General features: G+C 40.9%; 1 protein-coding gene across 7 annotated transcripts in view; it reads left to right on the plus strand.

The window, feature by feature from the left end:
* Positions 1 to 20989, plus strand: part of LTBP1 (latent transforming growth factor beta binding protein 1) — a 401756-nt gene that overhangs the window by 33709 nt on the left and 347058 nt on the right. Inside the window, exon 1 of one of the 7 annotated variants that reach the window (XM_012788398.3) lies at positions 15172 to 15810. The exons of the other annotated variants lie outside the window; for them this stretch is intronic. The gene's annotated coding sequence lies outside the window, so the exon portion shown is untranslated. Of the gene's footprint in view, positions 1 to 15171; positions 15811 to 20989 lie in introns of those variants that run through there. 7 annotated transcript variants of the gene reach the window in all.

A 20989-nucleotide genomic window follows, 5' to 3' on the forward strand; every position in this document is an offset into this window, starting at 1 on the left:
TTTTTAAAACTTGTTTTGTGGCCTAACATATGGTCTATCCTTGAGAATGATCCGTGAGCTGAGGAGAAGAACATGTTTTCTGCTGCTATTTGGATGAAATGTTCTATAAATATCTATTAGGTCTGTAGTGAAGATTAAGTCTAATGTTTCTTATTGATTTTCTGTCTGGATGATATATCCAATGCTGAAAGTGGAGTGTTGAGGTCTCCAACACTTATTGCATTGAAGTCTATCTTTCTCTTTAGCTCTGATAATATTTGCTTTAGATATCTGGGTGCTCCACTGTTGGGTGCATATATATTTAGAATTGTTATATCCTGTTGCTGAGTTGACCCCTTTATCATTACATAATGACCTTCTTTATCTCTTTTTACAGTTTTTTTTCTTGAAATCTATTTTGTCTGATAGAAGTACTCTGCTCTTTTTTGGTTTCTATTTGAATGGAATATATTTTTATCCCTTTATTTTTAGTCTACATGTGTCTTTAAAGGTGAAGTGGGTTTCTTGCAGATAGCATATAGTTGGCTCTTGTTTTTTATCCATTCAGCTACTCTGTGTTTTTTGGAGAACTTAGTTCATTCACATCCAATGTTACTTGATGTTTAAGGACTTACTACTGCCATATTTTTATTTGGTTTATGGTTGTGAAATCTCTTTCTTCCTTCCTTCTTGCCTTCCTTTGTTAAAAATGATTTTCTCTGTTAGTGTGTTTTAATTTCTTGTTTTTGTGTGTGTTTGTGTGTATATCTGTTGTAGGTTTTTGATTTGAAGTTACTATGAAGCTTGCAAAAAACATTTTATAACCAATTATTTTAAACATATGACAACTCCTCTTATAAACAAAACAACAAGCAAGCAAAGAGAAATCTTATAGAAATTCTACCCTTTAACTCCCTCTTTCCCCACCCTTTAACTTTTTGTTGTTTCAATCTGTATCTTTTTATACTATCTCTCCAAAAGTTGTAGTTATTTTTGGTAGGTTTTTCTTTTAGGTTTTTTACTCAAGATGTACATGTTTTATACATAACAGTTAACAGCAATAGAGTAGTATGTATTTGTGTACTTACTATTATTAATACCAGTGAGTTGTATACCTTCAGGTGATTTCTTTTGTTTACTAATATCCTTTCATTTGGACTGAAGAACTCCTTTTAGCATTTCTTATAGGGTTGGTCTGATGTTGGTGAAATTCCTCAGCTTTTGTTTGTCTGGGAAAGTCTTTATTTCTTCTTCATGTTTAAAGGATGTTTTTGCAGGTTATAATCTAGAGTTAAGGATTTTTTCCTTCAGCACTTTGAATATGGCATCCTACCCTCTCCTGGCCTGTAAGGTTACCACTGAGAATTCTGTTTCCAGATGTATTGGAGCTCCTTTATATGTTTTTTTTTTTTCTTTTTTCTTGCTTCCCTTAGGACATTTTCTTTATCTGTGACCTTTGGGAGCTTAATTTTTACATGCCTTGAGGTTGTCTTGTTTGGGTTAAACCTGCTTGGTGTTCTTCGACCTTGTACCTGAATATTGATCTCTTTGTCTAGGTTTAGAAAGCTCTCTTTTATTATTTCTTTGAATAAACTTTCTACTCCAATCTTTCTCATTCTTTAAGGCCAATAATTCTTAGATTTGCCCTTTTTGAGGCTATTTTCTAGATCTTGTTAGGGGCCTTCATTCTTTTTTCTCTTCTGATTATGTATTTTCAAATAGCCTGTTGTAAGCTCACTGATTCTTTCTTCTGCTTAGTCACTTCTGCTGTTGAGAGACTTGATGCATTTCTCAGTTTGTCAATTGAATTCTTAAGCTCTAGAATTTCTGCTTGATTTTTAAAAAATTATTTCAATCTCTTTGTTAAATTTCTCCGATAGACTTCTGAATTCCTTCTCTGTGTTATCTTGAAGTTCACTGAGCTTCTTCAGGACAGCTATGCTGAATTCTTTGTCTGGAAGGTCACATATCTCCATCACTCCAGGATTGGTCACTGGCACCTTATTTAGTTCATTTGATGAGATCATGTCTTCCTGGATGATTTTGATGCTTGTGGAAGTTTGTTGCTATCAGGGCATTGAAGAGTTAGGTGTTGGCCGGGCGTGGTGGCTCACGCCTGTAGTCCTAGCTCCCTGGGAGGCCGAGGTGGGCGGATTGCTCGAATTCAGGAGTTTGAAACCAGCCTGAGCAAGAGCGAGACCCCGTCTCTACTATAAATGGAAAGAAATTAATTGACCAACTAAAAATATATACAAAATATTAGCCGGGCATGGTGGCGCATGCCTGTAGTCCCAGCTACTCAGGAGGCTGAGGCAGGAGGATCGCTTGAGCCCAGGAGTTTGAGGTTGCTGTGAGCTAGGCTGACGCCACGGCACTCACTCTAGCCTGGGCAACAAATCGAGACTCTTGTCTCAAAAATAAATAAATAAATAAAAGAGTTAGGTATTTATTGTAATCTTTGTAGTCTGGGCTTAATTGAATATGTCCTTCTTGAGAAGACTTCCCAGATATTCAAAGGGAATTGAGTGTTGTCATCTAAGTCTTTGGTCACTGCAGCCATGTCAGCACTGGGGGGTACCTTGAGCTCAGTATTGCTGTGACTCTTGCAGATTCCTGGTGGTACTGTCTTGGTGGACTTGGGTAAGCTATGGAAGAATTCCCTGGATTACCAGACAGTGTCTCTCACTCTCTTCCCTCACTGTCTGTGCTGGGCTGCTGGAGTTGGGGGAGGAGTGATGTGGGCATTCCGCCAGGTCACACCTGAAGCTAGCTAGCTCAGTCTCACCCAAAGCCGGTGGTGACTGTTGCCTGGCTACCTCTGATGTTTATTCAAAGCCTTAGGGCTCTTTAGTCAGCAGGTGGTGAATCCTGCCAGGACTGGGTCCTTCCCTTTAGGGCAGCATGTTTTCTTCTGGCACAGGATGAGTCCAGAAATGTGGTCCAGGAACTAAGGCCTCGATTCAGGACTTCAGGAATCTGCTTGGTGCTTTGTTTTACTGTGGCTGATCTGGTACCCAAGTTGCAAAACAAAGTTCTCTGAGCTCTTCTCTTTCTTTTCCCCAAGTGGGGAGACTCTTTGTAAGCAGGACTGCCTGTAGTTGGGGGAGGGGGTGACACAGATATTGGCTTGACTGCCATAGCTGGTGTCTCAATGGGTCACATATGCCCTATGTCCACTGGCTCTGGGCCAGCACAGACACTGGAAATGACCTAGGATTTGCAGCCTTTGTGGCCCGGCTGCCTTATGAATATAGTCCAGGCCCCAGGCTGCTTTTCATCAGCAGGTGGTGGGGCTAGCCAGAACTTGGTTTCAGGGTGGAGAATTTCCCTCTTGCTGAGCTGGTCTAAATGCTCCCTCCATGGGCACCAGCAGAATTCTGCCCTGTGCTATGTTGCCCTGTGCCAGGGTGGCCCTGCGTTTCAGTGGAAAGTCCCATATCACTTCACTCTCCCTCCCCTGGGAACACAGATTCTCTCTCCACTCGGTGAGCTGGCCTGGCACTGCTGGGAGATGAGGGAGGGAGGGGTGACATAGGCAAGGCAAGGCTGTCTTTTTTGCCCTGTTCAGTGCTGCTTTCCTTGATATAATGTCAAATAGGTAGTATGGATATAATGGTAGTATGGATATAATGTCAAATAGGTAGTATGTCCAGGTAGTATGATTGCTCACCTGATTTTTGGTTCTTCTGAAGGTGCTAGCTTGCATGGATAGTTGTTTAATTAGGTGTTTGTGGAGAGCGATGATTGCCAGAAGTTTCTATTAGGCCATCTTGCTCCCAAGACTTTCTTCCGGGTTAGGAATTCAACTTAAGAATTTTGTAGGGGCACAAACATTTACATCTTAGTAGGGGCCCTAGAGACCACATCCCCGTAACCCCAGTAGTTATTTGGAACTTTTCTAGTTCCAAGGGTCCTTATTCTCTTCTCCGTATGTTGCACCTGGTTGTAGTTTATGAGAAAGTGTCTTAGGGTGGCAGTTGATGGCATTTTATGAAATATCTTTACAACATTGAGTCTCTTTCCAGTAAAGTGTACTGTCAGTACCAGAAAGGCTTGTTGTTGTATTTGCAAGATGCAAAGTCTAGATTGGAGCATGGTCTCTGGATTAGTGGACCATGCTAGTCCCTTGAGAACCCTATTGAGTTGTAATTCTTGGGTTTTTCCTCAGGCCTACTACTTATATGGATTGGGGCTGGTGACCTCTGACCTTTCAAAAAAGCTCCCCAAGCTGTTTTAATGTATACTGATATTTAAAAACCATGGTTGTTAAAGACTGAATTTTTGTGTCCCCCTCAAATTTATGTACAGAACCCTACCCCTCCCAGGTGATGCTATTAGGAGGTGGGGCTTTTGGGAGGTAATTAGGATTAGATGAGATCCTGAGGGTGGAGCACTCATGACTAGAGTTGGTGGAGAGTCACAGAAGAGCTTGCTTCCCACCTCTGCTCTCTGCTGTTGAGAATACAAAGTGATCTCCACAATCTGCAGCCCAGGAGAGGACCCTCACCAGAGCCCGGCTGTGCTGGCACCCTGGTCTCAGACTTCCAGCCTCCAGATCTGTGAGAAATAAATTTGTGTTGTGTATAAGCCACCCAGTTTATGGTATTTTGTTATAGCAGCTCAGTTATTATAGCAGCCTGAGCTAAGACCAGTGGTTCCAAAAGTGTAGTCACTGGCCCATCAGCCTCACCTGAGAAATTGGTAGAAATGCAAACTGTGAGGCCCTCTCCAGGCATATTGGATTAGAAACTGTAAGGGTGGGCCCAGTAATCTCTATTTTAATGAGCCCTCCAGATGATTCTGTTTGTTTGCTAAGGCTTGAGAGTCACTAGATCCTTGCAACTCAAAATGTGATCTGTGGACTAGAAATAGCAGCAGCATCTGGGAACTTGTTGGAAATGCAGAGTCTCAGGCCCCACCTCTACCTGTTGAATCAGAATCTGCATTTTGGTGATATCTGTGCATATTCATGTTTGGGAAGCCAGCCTCTGGACAGTGGTGTTCTTCCCTGGGTGTGCATTTTAAAGAGATACCTTTAAAAGGGTACCAGTGTCCCGCCTCCACCCTTGGAGATTAAAGCAGAATCTGTGAAGTTGAGGAGGGCCTGGACACCACATGGTGAGAGCCCTGGTCTAAGTGTTGGTGCCTGGTTGTCAGAGCCCTGTTCTCATGCTCGAGTGATAAGACTGTGAAAAGGGGTCAGGGCCCCAGGACTTGCCAGGACTGCTTTCTCTTTCCTCCTTCCTGCTCTTCTGCCATCCCAGAATGTGACCTGACACCAGGCTGCAGGAGTGGAGGCTCAGAACTCCCTGCCTCAAAATGATCAAGAAGGATAAGTTCTCTTTATATTTTCAGGGGTGTGTGTGTGTGTGTGTGTGTGTGTGTGTGTGTGTGTGAGAGAGAGAGAGAGAGAGAGAGAGAGAGAGAGAGAGAGAGAGAGAGAGAGAGGTGTGCACAGACAATACAGTGTTGTGGGATTTGGAGGGATGGAGTGCACTATCTGGCATCAGGTCACAGTGGTTCTCACGCCTGAGTACGTAAGATTGACCTTAGCAATGCAGATTTGTAGGCCCTACTGCAGGGAGCCATGTCGGGAGCGTTTGGTAAGAACCTAGGAATTTGCATTGTTAGCAGCCTCCCTCAAGTGCCTCTGATGTAACACTCCAGGGGTCACAGGTGTTGCTCAAAGGGCATGGTTTGGCTGCTCATCAGAATTACAGAGGTCTCCAGGCCCTGGCCCCAGCTATTCTAATTCAGTAGGCCGGGTGGAGTCCAGGAATCAGCATGTTTAATAAGTACCCTGGGCTTTTCAAACTGCTCTCAGAAACCCTCAGGATTCCACCAAAGTATATCAGGGCTACCAACAGAGAGATGTAAGATGATAACCAGGGTTCCCCGGGGGTTGGGAGGGCTCACTCACTCACCCCAGCTTTATCTGCTTCATATATATATACATTTGAGACAGGGTCTCGCCTGGGGTAGAGTGCAGTGGTGTCATCACAGCATCCTCAAACTCCTGGGCTCAAGTGATCCTCCTGCCCCAGCCTCCTGAGTAGCTGGGACTAAAGGTGTGTGCCACTATGCCTGGCTAATTTTTTATTTTTTGTAGTGATGTCACTCTCGCTCAGGCTGGTCTTGAATTCCTGGCCCCAGACAGTCCTCCCGCCTCAGCCTCCCAAAGTGCTGGGACTACAGGTGTGAGCCACCTCGCCCTGTTTATATATTAAGCTTCAGCATAAAATTGCATTGAAGAGAGGATTTCACTTTTTAGAAAAATGTTGAAAATGAGTCCTGGCTGTCCATTGATACAGGACCTCTCTGAAGTTCTTGTGCTGTCACCTTTTCAGCCACAGTTCAGGACAGCCTCTCGCCTTGTGACCACCTCTCCTTCCTGCCATGTTGACCTTCAGTACCCGAGCTGCGTCACAGCCAGCCTGTGATGCTACCCATTCTGGATAACGGTGGGACAGTTGGACGGATGGACATCCTGGATGACAGTGGCCCCAGTCACATTATGGGGTTGCTTGACTCTGCCTTTTGCCCCAAGTACCAAATTACTTTGCAGCTGAAAGAATGCTGGTCACCCCAGAAATGTCCTTTGCACGAATCACAGTACCTTAAGTGATTCTCAAATATGACTGTGGCCTTCAAACTTTTCTGTGCACCAGAATCGCCTGGAGTGCTTGTTAGAGCATAAATTGTTGAGGCCCAGCCTGAGTCTCTCTGATTCCATGTGTCTGAGATGGAGCACGAGAATTTGCACTTGTGGTACTGATGCTGCCGGTCCCGAGACCACACTTAGGACCACTGCCTTAAGATTAAATAAGGCTGGATACATCTGGGGTCTAGTGCTCCTGCTAGACATATTTTCTCACTGAGTAGTCCTTCCTTTGGTGTTAAAATTTATGAGGAGAGGATATAGCTTTCCTGAAGAGCAAACTAACCGGAGTGGAGAGGTTAGTGTAAATTAGGATTACTGCTCAGGCCTGCTGTGCACGCATTAGGTTTTGCTGGGCTCACCTGCCAAGCTAATGACTACTTATGACATTGTTTCTGCAGCAAGGTGCATTGCACACTATGGTCCTCTTGCTACTTCTCACATAGACCCTGGCAGAGTAGGTTGTGGCAATGACAGGGTTCTGGCAATGTGAAGCTTGGTCAGAATGTGATAGATCATCACTGAACATTGGTTATCAGAAAGGCAGATCTTTTATCTTCCCTGACGCAAATAGTAAAAGAAAGTGTCCTCTATTAAAATGGTCTTTTTAGGGACTCTCATTCTTCCAGTCCCACACTCTCGCACAAAGCGGGCATGGTGGCAGGCAGGGGTGTCCTCCAAGCGGCCAAGAAAACACAGCCTCAGGGTTGCTGCTGTCTGAGTCAGAGGCCATCACAGCTTTGGTCAGGTACTACACCAGTCACTGTTGGGAAATCTCCTGGACTCTTCCTCAGTTGTTGAATGTTTTGACCAGGCCAATGACTATAATTACTATTATACTGAAAAGAAAAATAGGCCTTGAGTTGTTTTTGTTTTTTTTTTTTTTTTCCTTTAACCTCTGTAGTGGTTCAACTCTGTGGTGGAGAATATTTAATTTCAGTTTTCAACAGTACATCTGGGTGACTTTCCTAACTGCCCTTGAAACAAATGCAAAGGTTTCATTAATAAGGTAATTACATTTGGGCAGGTGATGGGGCAGCCACCTGTGAGATGGTGAAAAGAAAAAAGAAAACGTGTGTGTGTTTAATGTTGGGTGGGGTGGGTTTAGGTGAAACCACTTTATCCTTTTCCGTCCATGAGGCTTGGTCCCGAGCTGTCTGTGCGTTAGGATAAGCACTTCCAGGTGAGTGTGAACACAGCTGCTGATAGGCACTGTTTGGGAGTATCTTTGAGGGTTAGGCCCAGCGTCTCTTCTCTCCAGTGCCCTTGTGGGTGGATATTCCAGCCCTCTTTTTTTTTTTTTTTTTTTTTTTTTAAGTGACAGGCTCTCACTATGTTGCCCAGGCTGGAGTGCAGTGGCATCATCACAGCTCTTTGCAGCCTCAAACTCATGAGCTCAAGTGATCCTCCCACCGTAGCCATCCAAGTAGCTGGGACTACAAGATGTGTACCAATACCATGCCTGGCTGATTTTTAAAATTTTTTATTTTTGTGGAGATAGGGTCTCACTGTGTTGTCCATGCTGGTCTTGAACTCAATGGTCTTAAGTGACCCTCCCACCTTGACATCCCAAAATGCTGGGATTAGAGGCATAAGCCACTGTGTCTGGTCTTCCAGTCCTCTTTATCCTGTGCCTATTAAAGGAAGTAGGAGATAATGAAAAACATAGAAGGAGGTCCTGGGCATGTCATTCCTGGCACTGTCCCACTTGTGGGTCTGCTTTGCTCCTCACTGAGCTGACCACTTGGGAAACATCACATTCAATTTTGTTCTTCCCTAACAACAGAGAGCATAATAAAAGTTAGCAACTTTGGTGGGCTTCCGAGGTTCCAGACTCTGTGCTAGTTGCCTATCATTGAGGTGAGTTCTCTTATAATAAAGTTGTATCATAGATGCATTTAATGAGCTTGAATTACTACATGTGGTTAGCAGATGGGGAGAGATTGTGTTTAAGCAAAGAAAGTGACCTGCTCAAATGTAAGACATTTTGAGAGCCATTATGTTGGTCATACTAAGTACATTTGCAAGAGTAATTTTGACTACAAGTGATCTTCATCTTGACTTAATTTCCTCCTTCACTCCTCCCCCAAATTGAGACTTCTTTCGACCCTCCCCAATTTACAGATGTTGCACATGAGGCTTTAAAGGGTTATATAACTCGCTGAAGATCATGCAGCTGGTTAGAGATGGAACTCAGATTTATACCTACTCATTCTGACTCCAGAGATCATGCTGTTCACCAGTGCTGGGACCTGCTGTAGTATGCTCAGAGCCGTGCAACCAGGTGCTAGAGAAGCTTGAAATGATGTCCATAGGAGGAGTAGCCGCAGGAATGGGTAGACTGAGTCAGAAGAAAAGAAGTCTTAAGCATGGTGGTAGAGCTTTCTTCAAACACCGTGGAAAGGGGAGGGAACTAGTGGAAGCTAGTTTAACTCAAATAGTGTGAAAGTGGTCAGAATCCAAGTGCAGTTACTTGGTCGAAACCCTGACAAATGGAGCTGGTGAAGGCCGTGAAGGGAGGGTTCTCATGCACGTGGGCCTGATGACAAGACCTGTCACAACAGACTGCAAAAACCACAGTCTTGCACAAAGGCTACCACAACCTTACACACACAAAATAAACTTCTGTGAGGACATCTGCCCAGCAACCCTCTGTCCAACCTTGGACTGACGCCTTGTTATTGATTCTTGTAGCCAAGGATAATTGTCTCAAAGCAATTTATATAATCCTTCTCATTTTTCCTTTCAAAACATGTCTTCCTTCACCTCCCTGTATATATGCCCTTGCGTATTCCCATTGCATTGCCCACTCCTGAATAAATGTCATTTTCTTTTAGAGAGTCTCTCATTTAGGTTTGACTGACAGTCTTTTTACGATAGAGCTGTTCTGTGATGAACTGGGCTGTTTGCGGGTAGAGATCCTTATTGGAGGTACCTGACTTATGCAGAGAGATTGTAGGTGAATTGTAATTCTTGGATGAGCAGGACCTCCCATATATCATCTTATATGGGTGCAGTGACTTTTTAAAATAACAGTTTTATTGAGGTATAATTCACATATCATACTATTCACCTACTTAAACTGGGCACTTCAATTTTTTTGTATATTATACTGTTTTAAAAATTATAAAATATATATAACATAAAATTTTTAAAATAGTATTTAGTCGTGGCCAGTATTATCAAAGATAAGTATTTTTCTGTTCCTGGTGATTTGGCCAGGAAGTCATTGGAAAGCTGGTATTATATTGATCATGTTCGGGGGCTTGAAAATGCATGGATATGGAGCCCTATGTTGGGTCTTCTCCCTGCTTCGTAGGATTCATGAGGTTATTAATCGCTTCTGTGCTAATTTTTATTTTGAAGACTTGTTCACACAGCCACAGTTGTGAATGTTAATGCAGGAGCCTCCTCACGTTAGAATTAGTAGAAGCCCTGGAATGAAGTGTGGTGATTCTTTTCCAGGAAGATTCAGTTATTTATTCCTGCAAGGCAAATTACCCTAATTCTTAGTGGTTTAAAACAAACATAGTCATTAATTTGCTCATGATCTTGCAATTTGGACAGGGCTCAGTAGGGACAGCTTGTCTCTGCTCCATACGACGTGAGCATGGATAGCTTGACTGAGAGTGGGCCATTTACCTCCAAGGTAGCACATTCACATGGCTGGCAGGATGCAGCTTGGCTGGGGACCCCTCCACACGGTTGCCTGGGCTGCTTCATAACATGGCAGCTAGGTTCCAAGAAGGAAGAAGTATTGCTGCCTGATCTTCATGCCTGGGCTCCCAGTCTTAGAATGGCACTTCCGCCTTCCGCTGGCTAGAACAATCAGGCCCAGCTCATATTCAAGAGGGAGGATGGGAGGAGCGACACAAGCTGATAGGAAGGGTGGAATTCTATTTGAGGTCATCTTTAGAGACTAGCTACCACAAAGAACCACCCACCAGGGTCTTTTTTCTCTTTCTTCCTCGTTCTCACTCCATAGAAGCCTGTCTTTAATCACAGTATGAGCTAGTGGTGAAAAATAATGGGAAGAAATTTAAGAACAATTAAAAAAAATGGATTCTAGGAATACATGCACTTTAGGGGATTGTGGCTTGAGAATAAATTACTGTGTAGCCTGTTAGGCAGTTGTGAGATTCATGATTATTGGTATGTTTTTTCATGGCTTTCTTAAAATTTTTACTTCCAGAATTGTTGTATAGAGTTTCCTTATTTTTGTTTCTCTTAATTGTGTTTTTCCAGTATTGATTAGGGAAAATTTAGCAGTTATACTTTCTAAGAAAACAGAGAAAAATAAAATTACTATTAAAATAAGTCAGTTATTCATGGCTTATTTTGAACAATGAAAAGAATTACTTGGATTAAATATTTAACACTTTCTATGACCATTTTTTTTTTGAAAACAAAAACTAAGAATTTGGGGATAGTGACACTAGATTATCATCAGCCATTATTTATCAACAAGTTTGGCGTAGTGTTTTAGAAGGAAATAGTTAATTTATTTTAAAGTTGGCAACTTCTAACAGGAAGATAATCCTTGTTAATTTCTGTTCTTAATAATTATTTAAATTTCTATTTGTTTAGTGCTTACCCATTATTTACTTGTGACATGGCCTGAATATGTGATCAGAGATAGGAGTAATCTGAGTGATCAATTAATTATAAAAATTAAATGCATATGGAAAGCTAGGCCCAGTATTTGGCTAAAAGGAGGATTTTAATTCATAATCTTTACTAGAATAATTTCTCCATTAGGAAGAATGCCAGAAATGACAAAACCTATTTAAAAAATTTTAATTTTATTTATTACTGTTTGGAAAACAGAGCTTTGCTTGTTCTTTTCAGCTGTTCCCTGATGGACCCTTAAAGTCCGCAGTTCTATTTCAGCCTAATTTCTGAAAATGGCTGTATCATATTTTCACAGTGAGAGAGCTGGTAGTAGCCAAAGGACTAAGTGTTTGCACATGCATCATCTGCTGTGCAGCTTCCTTCCATTTAGAGGAATGGCCTTATATTTCACAGTGAGGCTTCACCTGTTGCTCCTTTTTTGGGGTGTCAGAATCTAATTGTTGTGGTCTTTTAGCAGGGGCTGTGTCCACAGCCTGTCAGATGTTTGTGTTCTACAAGGATACTCAGGCATCAGTGACATTTGGAAGCATTTTTACGTTAGCAAGGAAAATCCCTGGCATGGCTTGGATTGCATTTCTCCCAGGGTGTTCCCTTAGTCACTTAATACTACTAATTTACCTGAAGGAATGCTGTCAAAATAAATCAAATGGTAATTTTAAAAGACTCTGTTTTACTTACGTAGCTATTAGTCTTTATTCAGTTAAGAAAATTAGTTTGGAAATACGAATCTTGAGCACGAGAACAGTCATGTAGCATTTTATTTTAGCTTAATGCTCTCTTGTCATTTTGCTGCTGTCACTGTTTGAATGGGTAAGTGTGGGAAATAAAAGAACTCATATTTTATTATGTTTGATTCAACGAGAAAGGCTGTTTTAGGTTAGTGTAAAATTCCAATGGTAGAAATAAAATTCGATCCCACATGTTAATGTGACCTGCTTCTCAAGAGCCTCTTTGAAGGCTATTTTGGTGCATGTGTAGGATGAACTTGGTGCATAGGATAATAATAATTGACACCTGTCTGGTGCTACTCTGAACCAAGAACTGTTTGTAAGTGCTTTGCAGATACTAATCTACATACAAGCCTGTTTTTATAATTTCCATTTTACAGATGGAAAAATTGAGACACAAAAGGTGATAGAAACATACCCAAGGCCACACAGCTACTCAGTGTCTGAACTGGGGCTTGGTTTTGGCTGCCTGGCTTCAGTAGGCTCTGGCTTTTGACTGCTATATGACACTCCTTAATCAGAGTAAGTTACTCTCTCTTAGTCTTTTTTTCCATTTATGTTCAACCAAGCTTCAAATACTTGATGCTCAAGTTGGCAGTCATTTCAGTCTTATAAAGCTTATTTTTTATTGCTCCAGTTGTCAAAAAAGCTTTGCTTGTTTAACATGTTTGGTTGATGAAAATAAAAGAAGTCGATGAAAATAAAAGAACAGATTAAACATGTTGATAATAGTGCTAGACATATTAACCAATAACAGCATGTTAAGAATAAGTTTCAAAGTAAAAAGAATGTAAGCTCCAATATAGTGCAGTTATCATAAAGTCTAGTGAATGGTACTCTGTCACACATACTGTTTAGATTGTAGAAATTACAGCCCTTAAAAATTTAATATGTTTAAACTAGTCCTTAAGTGAATTCACATCTCTTTTCAAGAAAGTATTATTTATTTTTGCCATACTATAGAAGTAATAACAGACCATTTTAGAAAATCTAGGGAGTATTATATGGTATAAACAAATAATTTTTGTATAATTTCACCATTCATAGGTAAATACTTCATTAGCATTTAAGTATATTTTTCTTCCAGACTTCATTCTTACATTCATTCCTTCAATAATCACTTATTGATTATCTTCTAGGAGCCAAATGTGTTTCTAGGCACAAGGGCAAAAGCAGTGACCAAAATAGTCTCTCTCTCTGTGGAGTTTATACTTTAATAGGAGGAACAGACAGTGACTAATTGTGTCATATAATGTCAGGAGGGAAAAGTGCTTTGAAGAAAAATGAGGCTGGGTAAGAGAACAGAGGCACAGAGGTTGCCGTTTGGGGGCAGATGGTCCCAGAGGACGCTAGCTGGTGTGAGGAAAGGGATCCTGTGGGGAGGATGTTACCGGAAGGGCACAGCCAGTGCAAGGTCCCTGCTGTGAAAGGCTTGGTGTGTCCAGGGACTGGCAAGGAAGCCAATGTGACAGGAGTGTGGCATGTAAGAGAATGCTGAGAAATGACAGAGGAGAGGTCACAGAGGCTTGCAGCCTATAGAAATAAGGGCTTTGCATCTCACTGAGTGAGATGGAAGCCTTTGGAGGGGTTGGAGCAGAGGAGTGATGTCATCTGGCTTGGGTTCTAGCACAGTCTATCTGGCTGCCCTGGTGAGAATAGATTGCAATGGGACAAGGTGGCTGGGAGAAAGGTTTGGTTGCTGGTGATGAGAAAAATGGTCAGATTCAGGATGTTTTTAACAGGATTTGGAGATGGATTAAATGTGTGGTATGAGAAAAATAGAAGAGTCAGATATGATGATAACCTCGTGTTATCGGTTGAAACATTGCCCTCTCCCCCCATTCAAATGTTGGAAGTCCTAAGCCCCCAAACCCCAAAATGTGACCAGCTTTGGAAATAGGGTCAATGCAGATAGAATTATTTAAGATGAGGTCACACTGAAGTGTGTGAGGGGCGAGCTAATCCAATATGACTGATGTCCTTATAAAAAGGGGATATTTAGGGATAGGCATATACAGAGGGAAGATATGTGAAGACGTAGGAATACCAGCATGCATATGCCAAGGAGTGCCTGAGGCTCCCAAAGTTAGGAGAGAGGCGTGGAACAGATTCTCTCTCACGCCCTCAGAAGGAACCAACCCCACTGACACCTTAGTTTCAGACTTTTGGCTTCCAGAACTATGACACAATACATTTCTTTTGGTTAAGCCACCCAGTTCTTGTGGCACTTTGTTACAGCAGCCCTGGTAAACTAATGCGCTTGGGGAGCGACTTGGTTGACAGGGGTACCTTTCAAGGTGATGACTATCAGGAAGGAGCAGGTCTTGGCCTTTGGGGGAGGGAGAGGGGACTCAAGATGTGCTAAGTTTGGGAAGCCTTTTAGCTATTGCCACAGGGTGTTGATGAGGCAGTCAGACATGCAAGGGCAAGACCAGACTATATTTGGGCACACTCCAGATGGCAGTGAAAGTCATGGGTCTGAATGAGATCACCAAGAAAAGTGTCGTAGGATCAAGTTAGCCCTGGGAACTGTCAACACTGAGAGGTCGGGTAGAGTGGGGAGACCGAGCGGGTTGGCGGTGAGGTGCGAAGAAGGCTGGCAGGGTGTGGCATCTCAGCCGCCCCCGGAAGGAGTGGTGAGGAAGGAGGGTCTGGGTCTCGGTGGCCAGCGCTGCTGTTGGTCAAGAAGGGGGAGGCCCGAGAACCCCCACTGGATTCGGCCACCTAGAGGTCACTGACAACTCTGACAAGGTCAGATGCAGTGGGAAGGTGGGGGCGCAAGGCTGACTGGAGGGAGTTTAGAGAAAGTGGGAACTCACTTAAACTTGGCTTTTACATCACAAGCATTATTCCATGCCATTAAAAGTCTCTTTTAAACAGAGGCTGGAAAGGATGTGTGGGTGGGAGGAGAGGTGAAGACAGGTTGGTGAATGGGCACAGATGCACAGGCAGAAGGAATAAATTCTAAGTTTGATAGCAGAGCAGGGTGAGTGAAGTTAACAATGTACTGTATATTTCAGAATAGCTAGAAGAGAGGACTTGAAATGTCCCCAAATACCGAAGGTGATGGATAGATACCTCACCTACCCTGACTTGATCGTTACCTGTTCTGTGCATGTAATGAAATATCACATGCATAAATATGTACAAATATTTATGTGTCAATAAAATACTCTTTAAACATTGTTTTTAATGATAGTATCACAGTCCATGATTCTTACCTATTCCCTGTTTGTTTTATAAGTTTGTAGTCTCGGGGGGTGGGGGGGTGGTCTTTCCTAACTCTAATTTTACCACTGTATGTTGAATGTTATACTTCAGTAGGCATATTTGAATATAAAATTTCCTAGATTAAAAATGATAAGACACAGCTGGATGATTATTTTTAGGGCTTAATCCTAAACTGTGGCCAATTCACAGAAAGTCTGTACCAGCGTACACCCTCCTCAGCAGTGTGGGAGTGTGTTTGTCTCATTGCACACCTCTCTTCCTCTATAAAGTGTTAAGTTATAACAGCGATGGTGGGTGCTATGGGCTGAATTGTGTTTCCTCAAGATTCATGGGTAGAAATCCTAATCCCCAGGATCTCAGAATGTGACAGTGTTTGGAATCAGAATCTTTAAAGAGGTCATTGAGTTAAAGTGAGGCCATTAATGTGGGCCTTAGACCAGTATGACTGATGCTCTTATAAGAAGAGGAAATTTGGACACAGAAATGTGGAGACACAGGGGAAAGATGGCCATCTGCAAGCCAAGGAGAGAAGCCTCAAAAGAGACCAGCCCAGCTGATGCCTTGACCTTGGACTCCAGAATTGTAAGAAAATAACTTTCTGTTATTTAAGCCACCTACTGTGGCCCTTTATTATGGCAGCCCTAGCAAACTAATACAGGGCATCAATGTTTTGTTCCTGATTTACAGACTAATGTCTCTGGTGGTTATGTATCATTCTAGAACAACACACTAGATACATATTTAGGAATATATGATGATTCTTCCTCCCAAACCTGATCTCCCAATCCTGAATCAGTAGAGTCTATTTCAGTTTTGCTGCTTTGTGGCAGGTTTTACCACTAACACGTGGCCTCACACTCTGGGGCCAGGTCTGTGCGTTATTTATCTTTCTCAGCTTTCAGGTCTCGTGGTTAAGTGCCTGGTCTCAGGGAGGTCTTGCCTAACTCCCAGAATCCCACTGAATTCCTAGCTCCCAGGATCAGTTCCCACTGCACACTATTCTCTTTCGTAAAGGCTTGTGATCGTTACAGTCAGTTTCCTTGTGGGTTGGTGGGGCTGGGCTGTGAGTGCTACAAGACAGGTGATGTTTTCTTGTCTCCAGTTCTAGTCCCAGGGCATGTGTGTGACAGTGTTTGGTGCATAATTGTCACTCAGTATTTTGTTGAATGAATGATTAAGGCACAGGTTGAATTTAGCATATTGTCCAAGGACATGGAGCTGAGGGGGAGGGGTCCTCAAATCTGTGCATCCCTAGAGCCCAGCCCCTCCCACCCTACCTGCTTGGGAGATGAGCTTGGGCAGGGAGGTGGATGGTCACAATTTTAGATTTTTTATCTTCAGCTACGTAGTAGCACCTCAGGGAAACAAACCATTTCTAAGAATTTTTGTATCCTTTATGGCCTGTATATAATAATTCACAAACATTTGCTGATTGTCCTATTAAGGCGCCCTTGTTCCTACTATACCTTTATTATTATAACATATGGTGATTTTTTTTTCTATACTTATGTGTCTTCCCTATTGGACTCTGATCTCCCTGTGAGCAAGAAATTTGTCTTGATCTTTTATACAGTTCTTGGCACAATACTAGCATTAAGGGGGGGTCCTCAATTTTTTAATAATGAATAAACAAAGATAATATGGATGGGATTAAAACAAATTTATGGATTGTTTAGAAACATTGTCTTCCTTTGGTTGAACTATAAAGGTGTCAGTTATAACAATACTTTATACGTGTATGATAGTTTACAGCCGGTAAAACCCAAGATTTGTCAAAAACTGGTATTCATTGTACATATGTACTGTCATGAATGCATAAAGTAAAATTATACTATTATTAGAGAAGGTGCTTAAGGAATGAATGGCTGAATGAGTATTGAAATAACATTGTATTTATTCACATATTATCGGTACTTAAAAAACTTGTAATATCACTTCATTCTAATTTTGAATGGCTATATGATACCATATTTTACTCAACCTTTATGGTTCTTTTGACTTAAAAAATTATTTTGTAACCTTAATACTTGTGCCCCCATAATACACTAAAAAAAATGAAAAACATTATTTCTTTTCTTTTTTTTTTTTAACATGTTTGTGGGGTACATGTGAAGATTTTTTGTTGGTATAAATAACACTGCTGTGGACACCTGGACATATGTATGCACATAATTATTTCCTTTTTTCTTTTTTGGAAACAGGGTCTCATTCTGTTGCCTGGGCTAGAGTGCAGTGGTGTCACCATAGCTCACAGCAACCTCAAACTCCTAGGCTGAAGCGATCTTCCTGTCTCAGCCTCCCTGTTAGCTATTAGCTGGGACTACAGGCATATGCCAATATGCCTGGATAATTTTTTTATTTTTTCTAGAAAAGTGGTCTTGCTATTGCCTAGACTGGTTTTGTACTCCCAGCCTTAAGCGATCCTCATGCCTCAGCCTCCCCAAATGCTCGGATTACAGACATGAGCCACCATGCCTGGCTTCCTTTTTTTGATGATTAGGATAAATTTCTAGAAATTAGGCTACTGAAATATTTGAAACATATTCTTAAACTGCTTTCTAAAAGGCTTGAATCATTTTACTACCACCTTTGCAGGATTTTGCATTAATATTTTTAATGTTTTCTTAAAAAAATTAAGTAACCATAATCTCTCCTTGTTTCAGTTTGCATTTTTTTGATGACTTCATTAATTTGGATGTTACTCCACAGGTTTGTTTACTAATTTCATTTCCCTTTGTTATTTCTGTCCTTATTTTCATTTTTTGATTTTTGGTCTTAGTTTCTTAAAGACAACTCTTCTTAATTTTTTTTTATATAATAGCATTTTAAAATATTTTTTCTGGTTTTCTTTTGCTATTTTAAATTAAGTGTTAAATGTTTGTACAGTCTAACTGTAGATCTTTAACCTTTTTTTTTTTTTTGCTTTGCCTTGAGCTTCTACGTCTTTAAAAAGAAATCTTCATAAAAGGACAGTAATAAGACCAAAAACAGAATCCAGAAAAACTGCTGGTTGTTTTTTATTACACAACTTGTGATTTAATCATGTTATATTCTGTGAGTGATTTTATAGTTATTGATGGCATTGGGAGGGGTGTGTTTGGCCCCAGATGACCACCTATTTTAAATTAAATCACATGGTAACAGCCACTCCTGCTGAGCTCAGCCTTAGAGAACCTCAAGCTTGCTCTTGGGGAATTGGTTAGACAGGGGCTGAGTACTTGACATAAAGGCATTAAACTCCTGACCGAAACCATGAGATTCTGCACACAGCCTTTGTGACTTGTAGTACATGTAATTTGTACTGTGCTCAACTATCTGTCCGCTTGGTGCTTACTTGAGAGTAGATGAGAAAGGCAGATAAGTAGGAAAGGTGGGGAGAAAGCCCATGTGGCTTGACAATCTGAATTAGAGGGAGGAGAAAGAACAATGAAAGCAAACACACACCCTCATGTATTTTCAAATGGATTTTCATAACCATCAAAACCCTATAAAGGTTATTAAATGTATTGGTGCTTAATGAGGCATGGTTCACCTACCTAGAACATTCGGGTGTGTGGAATACTTCATTATTCCAGAAGGTTGGATAGAAAAGGCATTGGGATGTTATGCTAATATTTTCTTCCTTTTTTGGGATATTGGAGGAGGCTGACCCAGAGATATTTACAAGGAAAGTACAGATTTGTTTGGGTTTGGTACAACGAGCAGACACAGTGAGACTAAAATGTGTGACCTCATGCTATGTTTCTTGTGATCTGATATCTTAGTGTTATTGAATAACTTCAAAGGGCAGCTGGGAATTACTGTGAAGACACACACAGCAAAGCAATTTCTCACCTGCTGTCTCTGATCACAGAAGACACAGTTAGACTCACATTTCTCCCCAGGACACATGCGGTAGACATGCTGCAACTTGTTTGGAGAGAAAGGCAAGGGGCAGAGAGTCACACTGCACTGTGTGGGCTGAGGCAAGTTTTAAATATAACTAAGGGTTGCTTTTTTAGAATTAAAAGCAATAGAAGCTGAGCTTCAGGGCATGGGTTACTTCCTAAAAATACAGTCACTGAACTTTTAAAGAATGTTAGGATCAGCTTGTCAAACTGGAGTAGATTCAAAGGTGGAAGAAATCTGACACTATTTTACTATTTGGGGCAAAAATGGAGAATTTACTCAATTTTGACCATTTCAAATGATGAAAGAATATTTTCAGAAGACCAACCTGGTAGCCAGGATGGAGTAGGATAACGTTGCCTAACCTGCTCACTCAGATCTTGATGTCAGTGGGCTTTCTGCAAGCCTGGTGTGTACAAACTGAGTTCATCATTGTCTTGGTAGCAGTTTTGGCCACTTTTGGCTGATGACACTTGCATCCTCACTCCTTCACCTTGTGGATCAAGGAGCAGGTTTTAACTATCTTCAGTTCTCACTGGCTTTTTCTGTTAGATTATTTAAAAAAAATTATTTTGATTATGAACAATTAAAGTACAAAAAATCCCAATAGTAAATACCTATGTCTCTATTACACACAGTTAATACATATTTACTTGTTGTCATATTTGCTACCCATTTTTCTTTCTTTTTTTTTGTTTTAAAGAAAAATGTATTCCAATTAAAGTATTGTTCTACTTCCCTCCCAGAGGTCATGAACTTAGTGAACTTTAGTGAACTTTAGTGAACTTTGTGTCACTCTAGTACATATTTTTATACTTTTGTTCATTTCATATGTATCCATAAAAGCAAGTGGTATTGTTTTAAAATTCATGTGGACTGTCACTATAATATGAACATATAAAGGACAGTAATATAAAGTAGCATTCTGTAATTTGCTTTCTTCAGGCAGTGTTATTTTTAAGATCCATCCATGTTGCTAGGTGCAGATGTACATCATAATTTTAACTGCTATCTAGTATTCCATTGTATGAACATACTATAGTTTATTCATCAATTCATCTATCAGTGCCAATATTTTGCTGCTATAATTATTGTACAGTGAATATTCATGTATATGCCTCCTTGAACCTATGACAGCCTAGAAGTGAAATTGCTGAGTATTAGGGTTTTCACATTATAACCATAGTAGATATTGCCAAATTGCTTTTCATAGAGGTGGGTATAAAGTATGTCCCCACCAGCAGTAAGAGTTCTCATTTTCCGATGTCTTTGCCTATCTGTTTCCAAGATTCCTTCCCCAGTGGTGGTAACAGACATTTTCCCAGTCTCTTGAAGGTGGAATTACGTCTTTATATTTTGATTTGCAGTTCTCTGATAATTGAAGAAGTTGAGTATTGGTTTATGTTTATTTGCCACTCGGATTTCATCATCTGGAAATAGCTGGTTCATATGCTTTTTTTCATTTTTTGTTTATTGTTTTCCTACTTGTAGAAATTCTTGATATATCTGGTTATTAATCCTTTGTTAAATATGTTATAAGTACTTTCTCTTTGTCATTTGTCTTTCAGTTTTGTGTATGATGGCTTTTAAATTTTGTACAATCAAGTTTATCGGTCCTTTTTGAGTTTTACTTTGCATTTCACATTTGAGAAATTCTTCCTACCCCAAATCATGAAGATATTTTTCTCATATTTTCTTTTAAGGATCTGGAATATATATTCTTGTGTGAAGCACAATCTAATTTTCATTCTTTTCACAATTCTTTTAAATTGTTATTAATTCTTTTAGATGGATGGCTATTTCTTTTCCAACACCATTTATTAAGTATGTTGTTTCCCTACATACTTTGCTATGTTTCCTCACCACTTTCCAA

This window comes from Microcebus murinus, chromosome 3 (assembly GCF_040939455.1).
Source record: "Microcebus murinus isolate Inina chromosome 3, M.murinus_Inina_mat1.0, whole genome shotgun sequence".
Classification (NCBI taxonomy): domain Eukaryota; kingdom Metazoa; phylum Chordata; class Mammalia; order Primates; family Cheirogaleidae; genus Microcebus; species Microcebus murinus.